The sequence below is a fragment of the Natator depressus genome, chromosome 2 (genome assembly GCF_965152275.1).
Source record: "Natator depressus isolate rNatDep1 chromosome 2, rNatDep2.hap1, whole genome shotgun sequence".
NCBI classification, from domain to species: Eukaryota; Metazoa; Chordata; order Testudines; family Cheloniidae; genus Natator; species Natator depressus.
The window spans coordinates 102,916,546-102,935,515 of NC_134235.1; the positions used below are offsets into that span (position 1 = coordinate 102,916,546).

Here is an 18,970-nt window from a genome sequence, read left to right on the forward strand (position 1 = left end):
GGAGCTCTAACACTGCACCACTTCAGAAACAGCAACACAGGGATGTGGAAAAAGTTATTTCTCTTCTTGTTGTCAATTCTGGAAAGCCCGTGTCCCTCTCTTACAAATGCTGATGCACTTTAAAAGTGATGCCATTAACACCCAAAAATAACCAGGTAAGCAAAAACCCTATGGTTAAGGCAGAGAATGCTATTCAGAAAAACGGTGCTCCTTCCAGCACTCTTACAAATTCAAAAGGCTCGTCAAAAGAAAGGGCTTCTTTTCACAGAGCAATCTTTTATTCTCCTCTCTCTCCAAATTGCTATAGAACTAAACCAATTAATATGGTTTCTAATCAAGTTTTAAAACTGAGCAGTGCCATGCAAACTTTTATATTTTGAAAGATGGAGGCCTAGAAATTCAGAAAGAAATGTGCAAATAGGTTCCTGCCCTCCTTCAGAACTGCTCAGTCTATACCCTAGATCCACTCTCTTCAAGCAGCCAGGCCCAACTCTCTTTTAAGCAGAGGGGGTAATAGTCATCTGCCTCATTCTGTTAGCAGAACCCACTTAACGCTTTCTAAGCAGGCTTTACACCTGCCAACAGAGAGGAAAGGGATGTTTCAAGCAAATATTGCCAACATGTTACAGACAGCATCACTTTTCTTCCACACTATGGGGAGTGATGAGAATCTGGAACACTTACAGAGAGGAAGGCGGCGTGCTGAGGATCGGAACTGCCAGCTGTTGCCTTAAATAATGCATATCTCCCGGAGATCAGTTTTCATTTCAAACAATTGTTTGCAATATTTTCTGGGAGGCAGGAGTAAGCAGAACACATACCCTAAATAGACTAAGTCATTCACTGAAGCAAGTCCAGTATTAAATGAAGAAAATATATTTTAAAAAGGATACAAATTTTGGGCAGGTTTCATTCGTACCCTTTAGGCTATAAAACTAATAAGGCTCAGAACCTCTCCCGCCAAACACACACATCCAGATATCAACCTCTGATGGTATGTCTACAGTGCAATTAGATACCTGCGGCTGGCCCGTGCCAGCTGACTCGGGCTCTGGCAAAGGGGCTGTTTAACTGAGTTGCAGACATTCAGGCTTGGACTGGAGCCCAGGCTCTGCAGGGTCCTAGAGTCTGGGCATCAGGCCAAGTCCAAACGTCTACACCAGGGGTCGGCAACCTTTCAGAAGTGGTGTGCCGAGTCTTCATTTATTCACTCTATTTTAAGGTTTTGCGTGCCAGTTATACATTTTAACATTTTTAGAAGGTCTCTTTCTATAAGTCCATAATATATAACTAAATTATTGTTGTATGTAAAGTAAATAACGTTTTTAAAATGTTTTAAGAAACTTCATTTAAAATTAAATTAAAATGCAGAGCCCCCCCGGACCAGTGGCTAGGACCCAGGCAGCTTGAGTGCCACTGAAAATCAGCACATGTGCCGAAGCCATAGGTTGCCTGCCCCTGGTCTACACCAGAGGCTCTCAACCTTTCAAGACTACTGTACCCCTTTCAGGAGTCTGATTTGTCTTGAGTACCCCCAAGTTTCAGCTCACTTAAAAACTACTTGCTTACAAAATCAGATATAAAAATACAAAAGCGTCACAGCACACTATTGCTGAAAAATTGCTTCCTTTCTCATTTTTACCATGTAATTATAAAATAAATCTATTGGAATATAAATATTGTACTTACATTTCAGTGTATAGTATATAGAGCAGTATAAACAAGTCATTATCTGTATGAAATTTTAGTTTGTACTGATTTTGCTAGCAGTTTTATGTAGCCTGTTGTAAAACTAGGCAAATATCTAGATGAGTTGATGTACTCCCTGGAAGATCTCTGTGCCCCCAGGGGTATGCATATCCCTAGTTGAGAACCATTCATCTACACTACAATTAAATAGCCCCTTCAGCCGAGCCCTACGAGCCTGACTCAGTCATGGGTTTTTAACTGCACCATAGACATTCCCTGAGAGACCACAGTGCTCTGTCAACCTCCATGGTTCACTCACCCCCAGGTCCTCAAAAGACAGACCCACAAGTGAATCTGAAAGACTCTCCTCCAGGAAGAGCGCCAGATTTCCTCACCAAAACCACTCAAAAAGGTCTACCACACCGGAGACCCTCCATCTAAAGCAGCTTTAAGCAACATTCATGAAAATAGCACACAAAATCCATAACATTTTGATTTAACAGACTTTCTAACATGTACAAACCACAGGAGCTCAATTTAGTGACCTATATGGGATAGATTTCTAAAGACAATATTCCATTTGGAATATTAAGATATAGTCACTCAGCATTACAGTTTGGACTTTTGGTAAACTATGTGTTTCAGTGGAAAAAATACTCACCCTAGAGAGGCCTACAATGAAGTATTTACTTAGTTAAACAACTCCTTTATATATGTAAATTATTGCTAAAGGCTGCTTCCTGGACTAGGAAAGTGCATGTTCCAGAGAATGTATTAGCAGAGGTCATATCTGAACAATGGATTAAACAGCAAAGTAGATTCAATGTTAGAGTTAATCTTACAGCCACCTAAAAGCTTTCAAACTTCCATGTACAAATGACAACATTTAAAGTTGAGAAATAGCAGTGTTAGCATTTTTAATGTTTTACATTAGAGAGAAAAAAGCCACTCTTCTTTTCATTGTTGAAACCAAAAAAGCTTCCTCCCTGAATCAAAGCCAAGGTTAAATACTTTTCTTTGTCAGTCAGTTACAGATTAAAGCACGCCCTCCAAGACAATCAGCTGTTCAGACTGGGCACAAATATGAAAGTGTGAAAAAGAATAGAACAACAGAGTATCAGGCTTAGAAGGGACGTCAGGAGGTCATCTAGTCCAACCCCTACTCAAAGCAGGACCAACCGCCAATTTTTGCCCCAGATCCCAAATGGCCCCCTCAAGGATTGAACTCACAACCCGGGGTTTAGCAGGCCAATGCTCAAACCACTGAGCTATGCCTCCTCCCCATACTAACACAAAACCCAAATTTAGCCAAGCAAGCATTAAAAATGAAGACACCGAATCCTTTCTGAGGGGTGATACTCAGAGACTGTATGCGATAAGGGTCATAATTACATTCATTCTGGGAAAAGAAACTAGATGTCCCACATTTATCATATCCAAGGCCCTGTTCTCACTATAGGAGAAGATGATGCATTTGAAAATAGGGGTAGAACATGACTTCCCAAAGCAGCTACTCAGATAGCAGACTGGATAAAGTGACATTATAAAATGGTTCCAAAAAGCACAAACACGTTCCAGGAGTCTTAAACACAATGTTTTAAATTGCTTTGGCCCCATCTAGATCAGCCAGCTGTATTTGAAGTCAGTTTATGGTAGCAACATGTTTTAATGTAGTTTTCAAAACTATCTACTCCAGCAAAAAATATTTACACGCACGTGCACGCGCACACACAATTTATATCAGCTGTGAGCCTCGCTTAAACAGGAGTATTGTCAAGATTAATCAATGTTTGCGAGACACTCTGAAGAGTAACAGCACTATATACGCACTAAGCGTTTTTATATTAGAGCAGGAAATAGAGTCAATGTCTCCCCCTTGCTCTCATCCCGCCCGTGCGCCACTCTTCCAGAACCTTCTGCCCAAGTCTCTATGACATTACTGTGACTTTGCTTGCTGCATTCCAAGCTCCTCTCAGTATGAAGTGATTTTACTACACATTTGTGAATAGGAAAGCCTGTTCTCTCCCTGTCTTCTGTAACTTCACTCATAGGCACAGCCATTGGCAAGCTCCCCCAACTTTGCACTAGCCTATTGATTCTCACCTCATTTTGTCGTTATTGAAATCAAAAGATTAATGAATTTTCCATCTGTCTTCCTTTTGGACCATATTCAGATACCCTTACCATGAGTAGTACCTTACTCAGCAATTGATTTCACTGAGACTACTTGAGGAATAAGGTACTTCTGAAGGCGAGTATAAAGTCATCAGAGTCTGGCCCTTAATATTTCAACTTTAGTAATCCTTTGCCAATTTTAAAAGTTACAAAGGAATCCAAAAGCCCTTACTAATATAGAGGACACTATTAGCACCTACAGGGACGGGTACTTTAAAAATGCAGAGAGATTAGACAGACTCTACAAGAGCAGAAATCAGCTTGGGGACTTCTATTATCAGTATGAAGAACATTTAGCAGCATCAATTACGTTTAAGAACTACTTTTAATATCCTTGGCATTTAATTACTTCTTACAGCATTAAAATACCACGACCACTAGAAAAAAAATGGATAAGAACAGCAGGCAATGTACAGTAAATATTTTACTAAAAACTAGACCATTGAGTGCCCCTCCCCTCATTTTTCTTGCCACAACGACTGAAGAGAGTGGCTCAGAGCAACAAAAGGCATTTTTCATGCTATGCTGCACTAACTTGTTCAGTTAGTGAACCTAGTGGCCTAGTTCAAGCTTAGTGTGTCTTCCACATCACTTTCAGTAAAGTGCACCATGACTTCATACAAGAAAAGTACAGATTTTTACAGTAAGTCATTTCAAGGCAGATAACAAGTGCAAGGCCCATTAAAAAAAAAAAGCCTTTTTTTTAAAAAAAAAAAAACCAACCAACCAACCAACCAACCAGTTGGGGGAGAGTTTGAGAGAAGAAACTGGCAATAAAATTCTTTTTTCTACTCCATCTTCTGGCTTTTATGCAATCATGTTGCAACATTCACTATGAGCTCCATTCAGCCACCCTTATTCGCAGATATCAATGCAGCTGCTTGCTTGGAAAGATGCTATTGAAAGGTCTCAGAATCAGGCACTCTAGAAACAACAGATCAATATTCAGATCCTGTCACCTGACTTTCCAACAGTCAGGTTCCAATGGTAACTATTTGCCTTAGGGTATTGAGATTTGGGATAACAATTATTTAATCTCATCCTACAGTTTGGAGGAAGATTGCGTGCTCTGTGTGAGTATTTACCAATAAAATCGAATGCTGGAACAGTTGGAGGTGTGTCTCAGAAACACCACTACCTCTCCGCTTCTAATTAAATCCCATGAACAACACTGTCCATTATTTATGGTGTGGCACCAGAGAGACTCCAACACATGCTGCAATGACTAGGAACAACAGAGTTGTGTTGAAGCCTATTCATGTTACTCAGAAAACTGGCAGCCTGAAGCAGCGTTTCAAAGCTTTTACACACATGTTCATTCTCCTGCTGGAAGTTTGATGTCAGACAATATATACCAGCTTTTATTTCCCTTTAATAAAAATGAGTCTTCTGAATACTGTTATCAGCTGAAGATATTACAGTCCAAGGGCTGGTCGACACAGTTTTTGCATACCATTTCAGTTTAGAAACCATTATAGCTAGTAATCAATGTTAGACAATATAAGCGACTAAAATAAGAGATATTAAAATTAAACACTCTATATAGATACAATTGTGTCCACACTAAGGGTTTACAACAATTTAACCATTTCCATTGCTATTATAGTTAAATTGGTACAAAAACCTGTACGTAGCCCAGTCCTGGTAAGCAAGAAGTTGAACCTATTTGCCTGCTCCTCAGTAGGGCAAGTGGAAGAGTTTCTCTGTAGATGGCGTACGAGAGGAACGGAAGAACTGGAATGAAATGCCATGACACAGATGTTTTTAAAGGGTCATCCTCCCAATTCCTTGGCCCTGGACTAGGCAGAGCAAGCAGCAGAGCAGCCAGCATCTCAGAAAAATGGTAAGGAAATTCAGCTAGAATAAACTGATGTACCTCTATTGCAGTCAGAGGAACTATGCCAATTAACACCAGCTGAGGGCTGGTCTAAGAGTTAACCAGTAATCCCTTCCTTCTTATTCGGAGGGGGCTAAGAGAAGCAAAGTTGTGCTACTCCCCTCCTAGAAATAGGCTGTGTTGGAAAGAGATGTGAGGGGGCTGCCTGTACACATCTGTCAGCAAGTAGACGAGAGCAGTGATGCGGGGGGAGGGGGGGGGGGTCAGTGAGAGCCAGGTACCACCCAGACATTACAGATGCATTACGATTCACCTAAAGAAAACACAGAACCAAATATGGGATACCTTAATTTTGAAAAGAAATATATAAACAAAAGCATATAGACTATTTTCAAATGCCATAAACCACAAGACAGATCTTGGCTATGTGATATCCTCTAAAGAATAATGCACTATGCTGGCAACTTTTAAGAACCTTGTAAGGGTTATTTACTGTGATCACCAATGAGAGAAGGAATTATTTACATCAGGATATAATTTCATTCAATTGTTCTTAGTTAAAAAAAATGTTTTCCAGTAGTTACCCTACATGTTCCTAACAGGAATGTCTATTAGGCCATGAAATAGTCTTCCCATGAAATGATGGAAGCCTATTGCTTAGAATATTTAAAAGTAGACTCATGGGGGAAAAACAAACAAACAAAAACAAAAATCCACTAAGCAATAGACTCTAGGAAACAACACAGCATGGGGATCCAGGATAGGGACAATATGAGTTTCAAGGTCATTCCCATCTCTATCCTCTATGATCCCTATACAACAATACAAAGATGTTAAGTTTGATTTATTTGATTGTGTTGTTTGGAACACTTAGGCTATGCCTACACTGTAAGCTCTCTAGTGTAGACATTGCCTTAGACACAAGATGACGCTATACCCTTTACTCTTGGACACATTAATAACATTCAGTACAGTATGCGGGAAGAGGGCATGATTGTTTAAAAAGGATAGTGTTATTGCAGAGACAAGGTGGGTGAGGTAATATCTTTTATTGGACCAACTTCTGTTGGTGAAAGAGACACGCTTTCGAGCTTATACAAAGCTCTTCTTCAGGTCTGGGAAAGAATGAGCCCTGGTCTACACTACGAGTTTAGGTCGAATTTAGCAGTGTTAGATTATTTAACCCTGCACCCATCCACACAACGAAGCCATTTTTGTCGATTTAATGGGCTCTTAAAATAGATTTCTGTACTCCTCCCCGACAAGGGGATTAGTGCTGAAATCGACATCGCCGGGTCGAATTTGGGTTAGTGTGGACGCAATTCGACAGTATTGGCCTCCGGGAGCAATCCCACAGTGCTCCATTGTGACTGCTCTGGACAGCACTCTCAACTCGGATGCACTGGCCAGCTACGCAGGAAAAGCCCTGTGAACTTTTGAATTTCATGTCCTGCGTGGTCATGCCACAGTGGCCAAACAGAGCTCATCAGCAGAGATGACCATGGAGTCCCAGAACTGCAAAAGAGCTCCAGCATGGAATGAACGGGGGGGTGCTGATCGCTGTATGGGAAGATGAATCCATGCTATCAGAACTCTGTTCCAAAAGATGAAATGCCAAAATATTTGAAAAAAATCTCCAAGGGCATGAAGGGCAGAGGCTATCATAGGGACCCACAACAGTGCTGCATGAAACTTAAGCAGCTTAGTCAAGCCTACCAAAAAACCCAAGAGGCAAACACCCGCTCGGGGTCACAGCCCCAGATATGCCGCTTCTATGATTAATTGCATGCAATTCTAGGGGGTGCCCCCACACCTGTACGTGGACTCCTGCTTTCAGCACCATTGAAAAATACCCCTTTCGGTTTATGTACTGAATGCCTTGGTGATCCGGTCCCAAGATAGGGATATGGGTTCCGTCTATCGTCCCACCGCAGTTAGGGAATCCCTTTGCAGCAAAGCCATCCACTATGACCTGCACATTTCCCACAGTCACAACCCTTGATATCAGCCGCTCAGTGATTGCGTTGGCGACTTGTATCACAGCAGTACTCACAGCAGATTTGCCCACTCCAAAATTGATTCCCGATCGACCGGTAGCTGTCTGGCATTGCAAGCTTCCAGAGGGCTATTGCCACTCGCTTGTGAACTGTGAGGGCTGCTCTCATCTTGGTATTCTTGCGCTTCAGGGCAGGGGAAAGCAAGTCACAAAGTTCCATGGAAGTGCCCTCACACATGCAAAAGTTTCGCAGCCACTGGGAATCATCCCAGACTTGCAGTCCCACCAGTCTGTGCTTGTTTCCCAAGCCCAGAATTGACGTTCCATGGCATGAGCCTGCACCATTAGCACCATGATGGCCACATTGCCAGGGCCCGTACTTTGAGAGAAGTCTGTGTCCATGTCCTCATAACTCTCGTCACTGTGCTGCCATCGCCTCCTCACCTGCTTTTGCAGGTTCTGGTTCTGCATATACTGCATGATAATGCGCGAGGTGTTTACAATGCTCATAACTGCCGCAGCGATCTGAGCGGGCTCCATGCTTGCCGTGGTATGGCATCTGCAGGAGAGCAGAGTTGCAGGTGAAGCGGTGGTTGGATGACCAGTTTTGCAAACCTACTGCACCGTCTGCTGCCAGGACACAACAGCTGAGCGGGCTGCACGCTTGCCGTGGTATGGCAAGACAAGAGCAGCTGAGCAGAGTTGCAGCAGAAGCGGCCCTGCAAGACCACCAAGAGAGCAGAGTGGCAGCAGAAGCAGTGGATGACGGTCATATAGAGGACCTGCGAGGTGGATTCATAGCATCAGGAGAGCAGAGTGGCAGCAGAAGTGGTTGTTTGAGGATAACTGTTTGCAGTCCTACTGCACGGTCTGCTGAAAGCAGTATGGCGCCCGCACGGAAAAAAGGCGCGAAACGATTGTCTGCCGTTGCTTTCACGGAGGGAGGGGCGACTGACTACATGTACCCAAAACCACCTGCGACAATGTTTTTGCCCCATCAGGCATTGGGAGCTCAACCCAGAATTCCAATGGGCGGCAGAGACTGTGGGAACTGTGGGATAGCTACCCACAATGCAACGCTCCGAAAGTCGACGCGAGCCTCGGTACTGTGGACGCCTTTTACCAACTTAATGCGCTTAGTGGGGACACACACAATCGACTGTATAAAAATCACTTTCTAAAAAATCGACTTTATAAATTCGACCTAATTTCGTAGTGTAGACATACCCTCAGTGTCACAGCTAAATACAAGGTGGAACAGATTGTTTAGCGTAAGTAGTTAACACGTATTATAAGAGACCATTCAAGGCAAAGTGGCCAGCTAACGTCTCTGCAGTCATAGACGCACAAAAAAGTAGTTAGTGTATTACAGATTGTTATAAGCAGCCACAAGTCAAGAGTCTTTATTAAACCCAGGATTTTTAGATGAGTTACCAAAGTTATGAATTTAAGCTCCCAGGCTCATCTTTTGAAGGTGTTTTGGAGGTTTCTTTTGAGAATGAGGACTGAGAGGTCAGACAGACAGAGTGATCACTTTGTGAAAAGCATTCACCCGTGAATATGTTGTTTTTTTCTTTTAGCAATTTTCTGTGAGAGTTCATTCAAGAGCATAGTGATTGTCTCGTTTCACCCACAATTGTATTGCGGGATTTAGTGCATTGGATGAGATACACGTGAAGGCATACGTAGAACTCATGGATCTTGAAAAGTGTGTTATGCGGTATATTGATCTTCATAGCAGTGGAGGCAGGTCTACAGGATTCCCATCTGTTATGGCAAGACTGGAGCCACTCTGAGTTCATGTGTCCTGGTCTGTGGGAAACTTGTTTCTGATGCTGAGTTTGGTGAGGCTGGGGATGTTGTCTGAAGGCCAAAAGATTTATTTCAGGATGGGGTCCCCATCGAGGAGGGGTTGTAATTGCCTAATGATACCCTATATGGGTTCAAATATTGGGTGGCAGATAACAACTAGAGGTGTACAGTCAGAGGTGTATTATTTTCTGTACTGAATTAGGTACTCTCAGAGTATTTGGGTGGCCCATTCCATGATGCAATCTACTTCTCTGGTGGAGTATCCTTGTTTGGTGAAGGTAGTTTTAAATCTATTGAAGTGTCAGACTTTCTCCTCAGAACATATTCTGTACTATCTGAGTGCCTGGCTGAAGGTAACAGATTTCTTGGTGTGTTTGGGGTGATTACTGGATGTGTGAGGTGATTGTGGTGATCCATGGGTTTCCTGTATATAGTTGTCCGTACAGTTCCATTGCTCATTGTGGTGTCCAGGAAGCTGATACTGAGTGTTCTAGAGAAAGTTTGATGGATGGGTGGGTGGTGGTTGCTGAAGTTGTGGTGGGAATCTATGAGGATGTTTAGGGTGTCTGGCCAGAGGATTAAAATATCATGGATGTATCTTAGGTCTATAATTGGTTTTGTGGTGCATTTGAGTTTTCTGTGTTGAGAAAAATCAAGAGAGAGATTCTATGAACCATTTGGACACAGACTGAATTCCTACCTATTTTTATTCCTGACAGCTTTTAAAATAGTAAAATGAAGCACTAGAGATCAGCTTGTGCCTCCAGAACACAGATAGGAGTGTGTGCAAGTCTGAGTGATAGCACAGAAGTAGATACTTGGTGTGCGTTAAGAATAAATGAGTGCTAATTGCTCACTCTCACTTATGTCTGGTGCCCACAACGAGAAGAAAGAAAATGCAAATGAGCTGCTATTCTGGTGTAATCATAAGGCTAAGCTCTGAAATTGCTCATGCAATCATCTATTCTTGCGTCAAATATCCAAAACACAAAAACCAACCAAAAACCCCAACAACCACAACCACCGAAACACAACACACCAAAAACAACCAACCAATCAGCCACAAAAACAACAAAACACAAAACTTAACCAAAAAAAAAACAAAAAACAAAACTGACTCCTACTTTCCTTTCATCCTCATAGGCACGCACTAATAGCTGTCATAAGGTTCAGTTCCAGTGAAACCGAGAGGAAGCAGCATTATTCTAAAAGAACCTTCACATTTAACGTAATTATCACATACCTCATTATTACGTGACTTGAGAGTAGGGTGGACCCCTACCCCCGTCCTGATTTTTCACATTTGCTATCTGGTCACCCTACTTGAGAGAGACAAGGTGGGTGAGGTAATATCTTTTGTTGGACCAACTTCTGGTGATGAAAGAGATAAGCTATTAAGCTTCCCTGAGCTCTAGAAGAATGTGCTAATAAAATCTGCAGATGACACAAACTTGGGAGGATTGCCAATATGAAAAATGACCGGAATATCATACAAAAAAGATTTGGACAATCTTGATAACTGAAATAACAGAAAGGGATGACATTTAATAGTGCAAAGTCATGCACTTCGGGCCTAACAACGATAATTTTTTGCTATAATTTGGCAATGTATCAGCTGAAAACAACAGAGGAGAAAGACTTGGGTGTATTGGTCAATCTCAGGATGACTATGAGCCGCCAATGTGATGTGGCCGTGAAAAAGGCTAACGCAATCCTAAAATGCATCAGGTGAGGTATTTCCAGTACGGACAGGGAAGTGTTAGTACCATTGTACAAGGGACTGGTGAGACCTCATCTGGAACATTGTGCACAATTCTGGCCTCCCATGCGTAAGAAAGATGAATTCAAAACTACAACAGGTGCGGAGAAGGGCTATTAGGATAATCAGAGGAATGGAGAACCAACCTTACAGAGGAGACTTAAGAATCTTGGCTTGTTTAGATTAACCAAACAAAGGGTGAGGGGAGTATGATTGCTCTCTATAAATACACCAGAGAGAGAAACACCGGGGAGAGAGAGGAGTTATTTAAGGTAAGGGCCAATGCTGATAAAAAACCAAATGGATATAAACTGGCAATCAAGTATAGACTTGAAACTAGACAAAGATTTCTAACCATCAGAGGAGTGAAGTTCTGGAGCAGCCTTCCAAGAAGACTAGTGGGGGCAAAAAACTAATGTGTTTCAAGACTGAGCTTGTAAATTTATGGAGGGGATGGTCTTATGAGATTGCCTACAATGGCATATGCCCATCTGCGACTGCTATTAGCAAATGTCTCCAACAGTGACAGTAGACAGGGAGGGCTCAGAGTTACTACACAGAATGCTTTCCCAGGTGTCTGGCTGGTGGGTCTCACCCACATGCTCATGATCTAACCGACTGCCATATTTGAGGTCAGGAAGGAATTTTTCCCCAGGTCGGATTGGCAGAGACCCTGGGGTTTTTTTGCCTTCCTCTGCAGTGTGGTGCACAGGTCACTTGTTGATTTGAACTAAAATAAATGGTCGATTCTCTGTAACTTGAAGTTCTTAAATCAAGATTTGAGGACTTCAGTAGTTCAGCCAGAGGTTATGGGCCTATTACAGGCGTGCGTGGGTGAGATTCTGTGGCCTGTGATGTGCAGGAGGTCAGATTACTAGATGATCACGATGGTCCCTTCTGTCCTTAAAAGTCTATGAGTTTATATTCAAATGTGGATTCACTGTGGATAAGAAAAGCCTACATCTGAGGGAGTGCCATACTTGCTGCTGCAACAGTCACAATTCTACAGATAGCACCACAACGTTTTACTACAAAAGAAATGTACTCCCTGGGTCCTGCAATTTAAAGGAACTGATGGTACCTGCATAAGACAGATACCTGAATGGAATTTCTTACTAAAGTACTTCTAGTTACTAAATCACATCAAGCTATTTTGACCTGGAGGTTAGGAAAACACAAAACAGACCAGCTATATAAAGTGAACAAGTAATTTGTGATTAGTATGAGATATAAGTAGTTTCATTTCCTTAGTTTTAATATGCATAACACCATTCCACTTCTGTGTTAAAACTATGGCTAGAAAAGCCTCACTTCTTTTTCTGTTCTTCATATTCTAAAAATAATTAAATTTAAAAAATTGAACCCCCGTATTTTTAGCTTGGTACTAAGAAGTTTAAACTGTTTTTGAACAAATTGGTGTTTTATACACTTATTACCACATTAGTCTATGTATAGTTTTTACCTAATGATTTTTTTTAATCTCTGAATGATCAAGTCCTAACTAGTTACATTAAGTCTAATAAATACATGTAGATCTCTTAAAAAAAAAAAAAAAAAAATCAAAAAAAAGAGTATGCAAGTAACTGGATTTTAAAAACAAACAAAAAAATCTCCAAACTTGAATACAAAATGCTCGTACTACTCTTTTTGATCCCAATAAGACTAAGGCCTTGTATACACTGGCAAGTTTCTGCGCAGTAAAGCGGCTTACTGCGTTGTAACTCCCAAGGTGTAAACACTGCCAAGCCACTTAGTGCGCAGAAACTGCACAGTTGCAGCGCTCTAAAAAACAAAAAAAACCCACCCCAATGAGAGGCATACAGCTTTCTGCACCGGGGCTACAGCACTGCACCTGGAACACTGATTTCCCCTACCCCTGAGGTTACTCACCATTTTGGGGGTCTTGTGGCTCATGTGTGCTTGCCTGGGGTCAGCCAGTTAGTGACAGGTATATGAATAGTGGCAGTGTTTTAAATCACTGAATCAGTGGTCTCTGTGCTGCAAACAACACTGCTTTTGTAAAATGTTGCATGTTGACTTCACAGATATGACCTTGGGAGCCCAACCTCCCGCTTTGTTATCGCCAGCTGAACAGCTGTGCAGAATTAGAAAACAGCCACAAAGAACTAAAAAGGACTTTCTGCGTGAAGTCATGATGAGTGCGCAGCCAAAAAACAAAAATTGAAGGAGTGGAGGGACAGCAAGAAGAGGGACCGAAAGGAGAACATGGCACACCAGAATGAAGCTATGAGCAGCTCTTAAAAGTTATGGAGCGCCAAGAGGACACACTCCAGGCACTACAAACCAAGCAGCTCCGCGCCCGCCCTCTCCCACAGCTGCTGTCGCAAAACTCATTCCCATGCACCCCCCAGACACCGCCAACACACTCTTATCAACCTCCTGGCTCCAGTCTATACCTGCAGCATTCCACTCCTGCCCCATCACAGTCCAGCCCTGCGGACTCCCAGTACCCACTGCACTCAACACCTGTCCCTCTGCAGTTTAGCCCTGCTGAAGTACAGTACCCGCTGCACTGTACTCCAAAGGACAAGGTTGGAAAGAATACCTGTACATACACAAATCTTTAACTGTCCCGGGAAGCCACCTCCTCCTGGGGCCCTCCCTTCCCCCAATCCCCACAATGCTGACGTATTTTGTTGTTTGTCTCTCTCCTCCAGTTGTTGTTTTTTAATAAAAGAATGGTGTAGGTTTGAAAGCAATCTTTATTCCATTGACTGAAAGCAAACAGAGCCCTGCAAAGCAACAGGCAATTTTCTTAAGCCTTTATAGTGCATCATCTGCACCAATCCATCACAATCTCCTCCCAGCATTACAGGCACTGCACTCCCAAGGATAGCAACAAATATTAGCGGCTTTCAGCTTCAAATTGCTGCCTCAAGGCATCTCTGATCTTTATGGCCCTGCGCTGAGCCCCTAATAGCCCTGGTCTCTGGCTGTTCAAACTCGGCCTCCAGGCGCTGAGCCTCAGCGGTACATCCCTATCCTGAGTGAAGCTTTCACCCTTCCCTTCACAAATATTATGGAGCATACAGCACATGGCTATAAGCATAGGAATATTCGTCATTGGCCAGGTCCAGCCTCCTATATAGGCAGTTCCAGCGGGTACCCAACAGTCACACTCTGCACTTGCTCAGCCTGTTGTTGAACCGCTCCTTGCGGCTGTCAAGATGCCTAGTGTATGGCTTCATAAGCCACAACATTAAGGGGTAGGCGGGGTCTCCCAGGATCACAATGGGCATTTCGACTTCCCCTACAGTGATTTTCTGGTCTGGGAAGAAAGTCCCTGCTTGCAGCTTCCTGAATAGGTCAGTGTTCCAAAAGATGCATGTGTCATTTCCGGACCAGCCTGCGTTAATGTCCGTGAAACGCCCACAGTGATCCACAAGCACCTGAAGAACCACTGAGAAATACCCCTTGCAATTAACGTATTCAGTGGCTAGGTGATCTGAGGCCAGAATTGGAATGTGTGTGCCTTCTATCGCCCCTCCACAGCTAGGAAATCTATTTGTGCAAAGCCATCCACAATGTCAAGCATGTTGCCCAGAGTCACGGTCTTTCGGAGCAGGATACAATTAATGGCCCTGCACACTTCCGTCAACACAAGTCTAACAGTCAACTCTCCCACTCCGAACTGGTTAGCGACCGATCAGTAGCAGTCTGGAGTAGCCAGCTTCCACAGTGCAATCGCCACACCCTTTTCCAGCAACAGGGCAGCTCTCATTCTCATGTCCTTGCGCCGCAGGGCTTGGGCAAGCTCATCACATAGTCCCATGAATGTGGCTTTCCTCATCCGAAAGTTCTGCAGCCACTACTTGTCATCTCAGACTTGCATGTCGAGGTGATCCCACCACTCAGCGCTTGTTTCCTGAGCCCAAAGGTGACATTCCACTGTGGTCAGCACCTCCGTGAATGCCACAAGCAATCTCGTGTCATAGCTACTATGCATGGTGAGATCAATGTCAAACTCCTCTTGCCTTTGTAGTTTAAGGAATAACTTCACTGCCACTTGTGACATGTTGGTCAGAGTGAGCAGCATATTGGTCAACAGTTCAGGATCCATTCCTGCAGACCGAAGAGGCAGGGTGCACAGTACACAAACCATTGAAAGATTGTGCCAAATGTGGATGGAAGCACAGGGATTGCTGGGATGCGAAGCAATACATCACAGGGCATTGGGACAGAGCCCAGGATGCCCCATGACCCCCTCTGCCTTCCCACAACTCTTAGCGGCAGAAGAGGAAGAGATGCTCTGTGGGATAGCTGCCCAGAGTGCACCACTCTGAATAGCGATGCAAGTGCCACGAGTGTGAACATGCTATTGCACAGGAAGCTGACAGTGTGAACACACAACAGCAGTTTCCCTTCAGCGTTCTCTGAGCAGCACTGTAATTCTGCCAGCGTAGATATATTCTAAGGGTATGTCTTCACTACCCACTGGATCGGTGGGCAGTGATTGATCCAGCAGAGATTGATTTATCGCGTCTAGTCTAGATCCCCAAGCACTCTTCCGTTGACTCCTGTACTCCAGCGCCGCGAGAAGCGCAGGCAGAGTCGATGGGGGAGCAGCAGAAGTCACCTCCCCGTGGCGAAGACACCATGGTAAGTCGATCTAAGTATGTCGACTTCAGCTACATTATTCACATAGTTGAAGTTGCGTAACTTACCTCGATCGCCCGCCCCCCCCCCCCCCGAGCGTAACCAAGGGCTAAGTCTGTATGTATTTAGATAAAGGGAAACAAAGACCAGGTCCTCAGCCATGCTAGCCACCTTTCCGCCACAAACAACCTCGATCAGAGCAGCCTCAGGTCTGTTTTGAGTTGCACTGGCTTGTAATAACCCTTTTGGGGGCATGCTGATGGTGCTCAATAGAACACAGCACACTCAAGCCATGCACCCACCCTTCCCCCCACCCTCCAAATCACCTCACACATCAGAGAAAAAGAAGGGTCTGGGAAGGAGTGGGATTTCTCCAGGATGGGGGAATTTCCAATGTCTTCACTTAGGGCAGCTTTCGGTGCACCTTGCTCTGTCAGAATAGCACAAGGGGGACTTCGGGCTGAAGTTCTGCCCTAAATACTCGAGAGCTGATCCTACTTTCACTGAAGTAATTTTGGGGTTCTTGTAGCTGACTTACAGTTTTCAGGCTGCAAGCTGGAGATCAGCATTTAAGGTATAGTAGAACCTCAGAGTTATAAACACCTCGGTAATGGAAGTTGTTTGTAAATCTGCAATGTTCGTAATTGAACAAAACATTATGGTTGTTCTTTCAAAAGTTTACAACTTAACATTGACTTAATACAGCTTTGAAACTTTACTCTGCAGAAGTAAAATGCTGCTTTCCTTTTTTTTTTTTTTTGACTAGTTTATGTTTAACAGTACTGTACTGTTGTTGCTTTTTTTTTTTTTTTTTCCAGTCTCTGCTGCTGCCTGATTGTATGCTTCTGGTTCCAAATGAGGTGTGGGGTTTACTGGTCAGTTTGTAACTCTGGTGTTCGCAACTCTGGGATTCTACTGTAAGTTACATTTGCCATGTTTATTGCTCACATCATTATGATGAATTGAAAATAATGGCAAGTGGAAACTACGGAAGCAAAAAACTCACTATAAAAAGTGAAAAATATGCAACAAGCTAAGTCACAACTTCACGGCTTTCAAACTTCAGTGCCTAATGTTATGCTCCTAAATCCATAATACCTTGAATATATTTTCCATTGTAAGGCCATAGGTCATGTGCATTTAGCCACCTGCAAAGTGCAGTAATTTTTAAATAATTTCATTTTCTTGAAGAGCTGGGGGGTTTTGTATTATTTTACTGTGAAGGAAGAATAAAAGGTCTTGTAATTAAAACACTACTTTGGGAAACAGAAGACCTGGATTCTATTCCTAGCTTTTGACACACTTCCTCTGTGATCTTGAGCACATCACTTAACCTCTCTGGACTGGTATAGACTGGGAAAACGAGTGGTGTTTTAAAATATGTTAACCCTTGGCAAATATATTTTAAACATCACTGTTTTAATGCACACAAACCTATGCTAAAAGAGTGCTAAGGTTGCAAAGTCCAAAGTTAGGAAATGCCAGAATTAAGGGCATGCTTAAATCAGCCCCCTTGTGCCCATATACTATGATATGGTTTTTAATTTCATTAACACATTTTTTCTACAGGACTCTGCCTCATTCAGTGCACAAGATGGATGGTGCTCAACTAATGAGCAACTATTCAATATTTTGTGTTCTCCTCATTGCACACTATTAGAACTGAAGCATAAAAAGATTAAGGTATAATATGTCCATTAATTTTGGTTGCCCAATTTGGGATGGCTAATACCTGATTTTTTAGAGTACTTACCATTAAATCGTGATTTTTATGTTCACAGTACAGCTCTCATTGATTTTGGTTGCAGAGTGCTCAGAATTTCTGCAAATGAAACCTCAGCAAGAGGAACACACCATTAGTTACCATCAGGGGAAAAGTTTGGTTTTAGTAACTTACCCAGCACCACACAGCAACTCTGTGGCTGGGGAAGGTATAGGATCCAGTTTCCCAGGGCAGCAAATTGCCTGAACCAGGAAACCATCTTTTCTCTTTTTGCAAGCCTCTGCCTTTACAATCCTGATTGTTGTGGGCCTCCCTGGCCACCCCTGACATGCAACCTAAGTCGGTTGAATGACAAACAGCCAGTCCACTTCCGAACCACATCCAGGAAACATCTGTATGCACTCATACATCACACTATTCACTTTCTCGCCCTCACAGCCTGCCCCAATACCAAGTGACATGGGACCTGTTGCCACCTAAGGAGGGCAAAGAACCCCGGTGGACCCAGTCTGTACTCAACTCTGGTACCACACCTCACCAGGGACATCATGTGGTGGTTCATAAACTCTTGACACTTGTACTTTCTGCGACAAAAGGGAGACCGCAGCACACTGCGTCAGGTTGCAGCCCCTCTTCCAGCTCCTCCAGAACCTCTTACTGAGGTTCTGGCTGTTCTTTTCCCCACAGTTCCTGTCCTAGCACACACGATCCATGCCCCACAAAGTCACAAGACCTCCTCATCAACCTCCTTCAGATACTGGCCAAGTCAGCCATCCATCATAGCAGGAGGAGGAAGCTGGACGGGGGAGGGGAGGTGCTCTGTTGGGCCTATTTCCATTCCCTTGTCCATTTATGCCTCCACACAGAGTCCACCGACTCCTTAGACACCTATGAGGAGCAGTGGGTGCTGTCTGGGATTCTCTGCTTTGTGTCCCCCTCTGGAGCCCTCATTAATAACCTTTGACCTCACTCCCGATGATGCCGTATTTTTATTTGTTGTCCTGAGAAGTCACTAGTAGCCTGGTATCAGTGGTTCCGCCCCCTTGGCTGAAGGGGCAAGCTTTTAGTTTTGGGCGGACCTATCCCTGATTTATACCTTATGATCTTCACTCCCATTACTGTTTTTTTCATTTGTTGTCCCCAGTATTCAGTTGTGGCCTGGGTTCACTGGCCCCTCCTCACTGGTTAAAGGGGAGGGTCTTTAGCTATGGGTGGTCTTAGGCCCACTGTCTCCTGGAAACCACAACGGGTACATAACCCTGATCCCCATGAGCCTCCTTGGCCACCCACAATAAGTAATAAATCAACCGAATGACATCCAGACGGACTATCTATATGTGTTCATGATTCCTACCATCTACT

At 43.4% G+C, this 18,970-nt stretch overlaps 1 protein-coding gene across 5 annotated transcripts in view; it reads right to left on the reverse strand.

Moving 5' to 3' along the window:
• The window catches only part of CARMIL1 (capping protein regulator and myosin 1 linker 1), a 244,285-nt gene that overhangs the window by 213,589 nt on the left and 11,726 nt on the right, over positions 1-18,970 (reverse strand). The window lies entirely within an intron of this gene.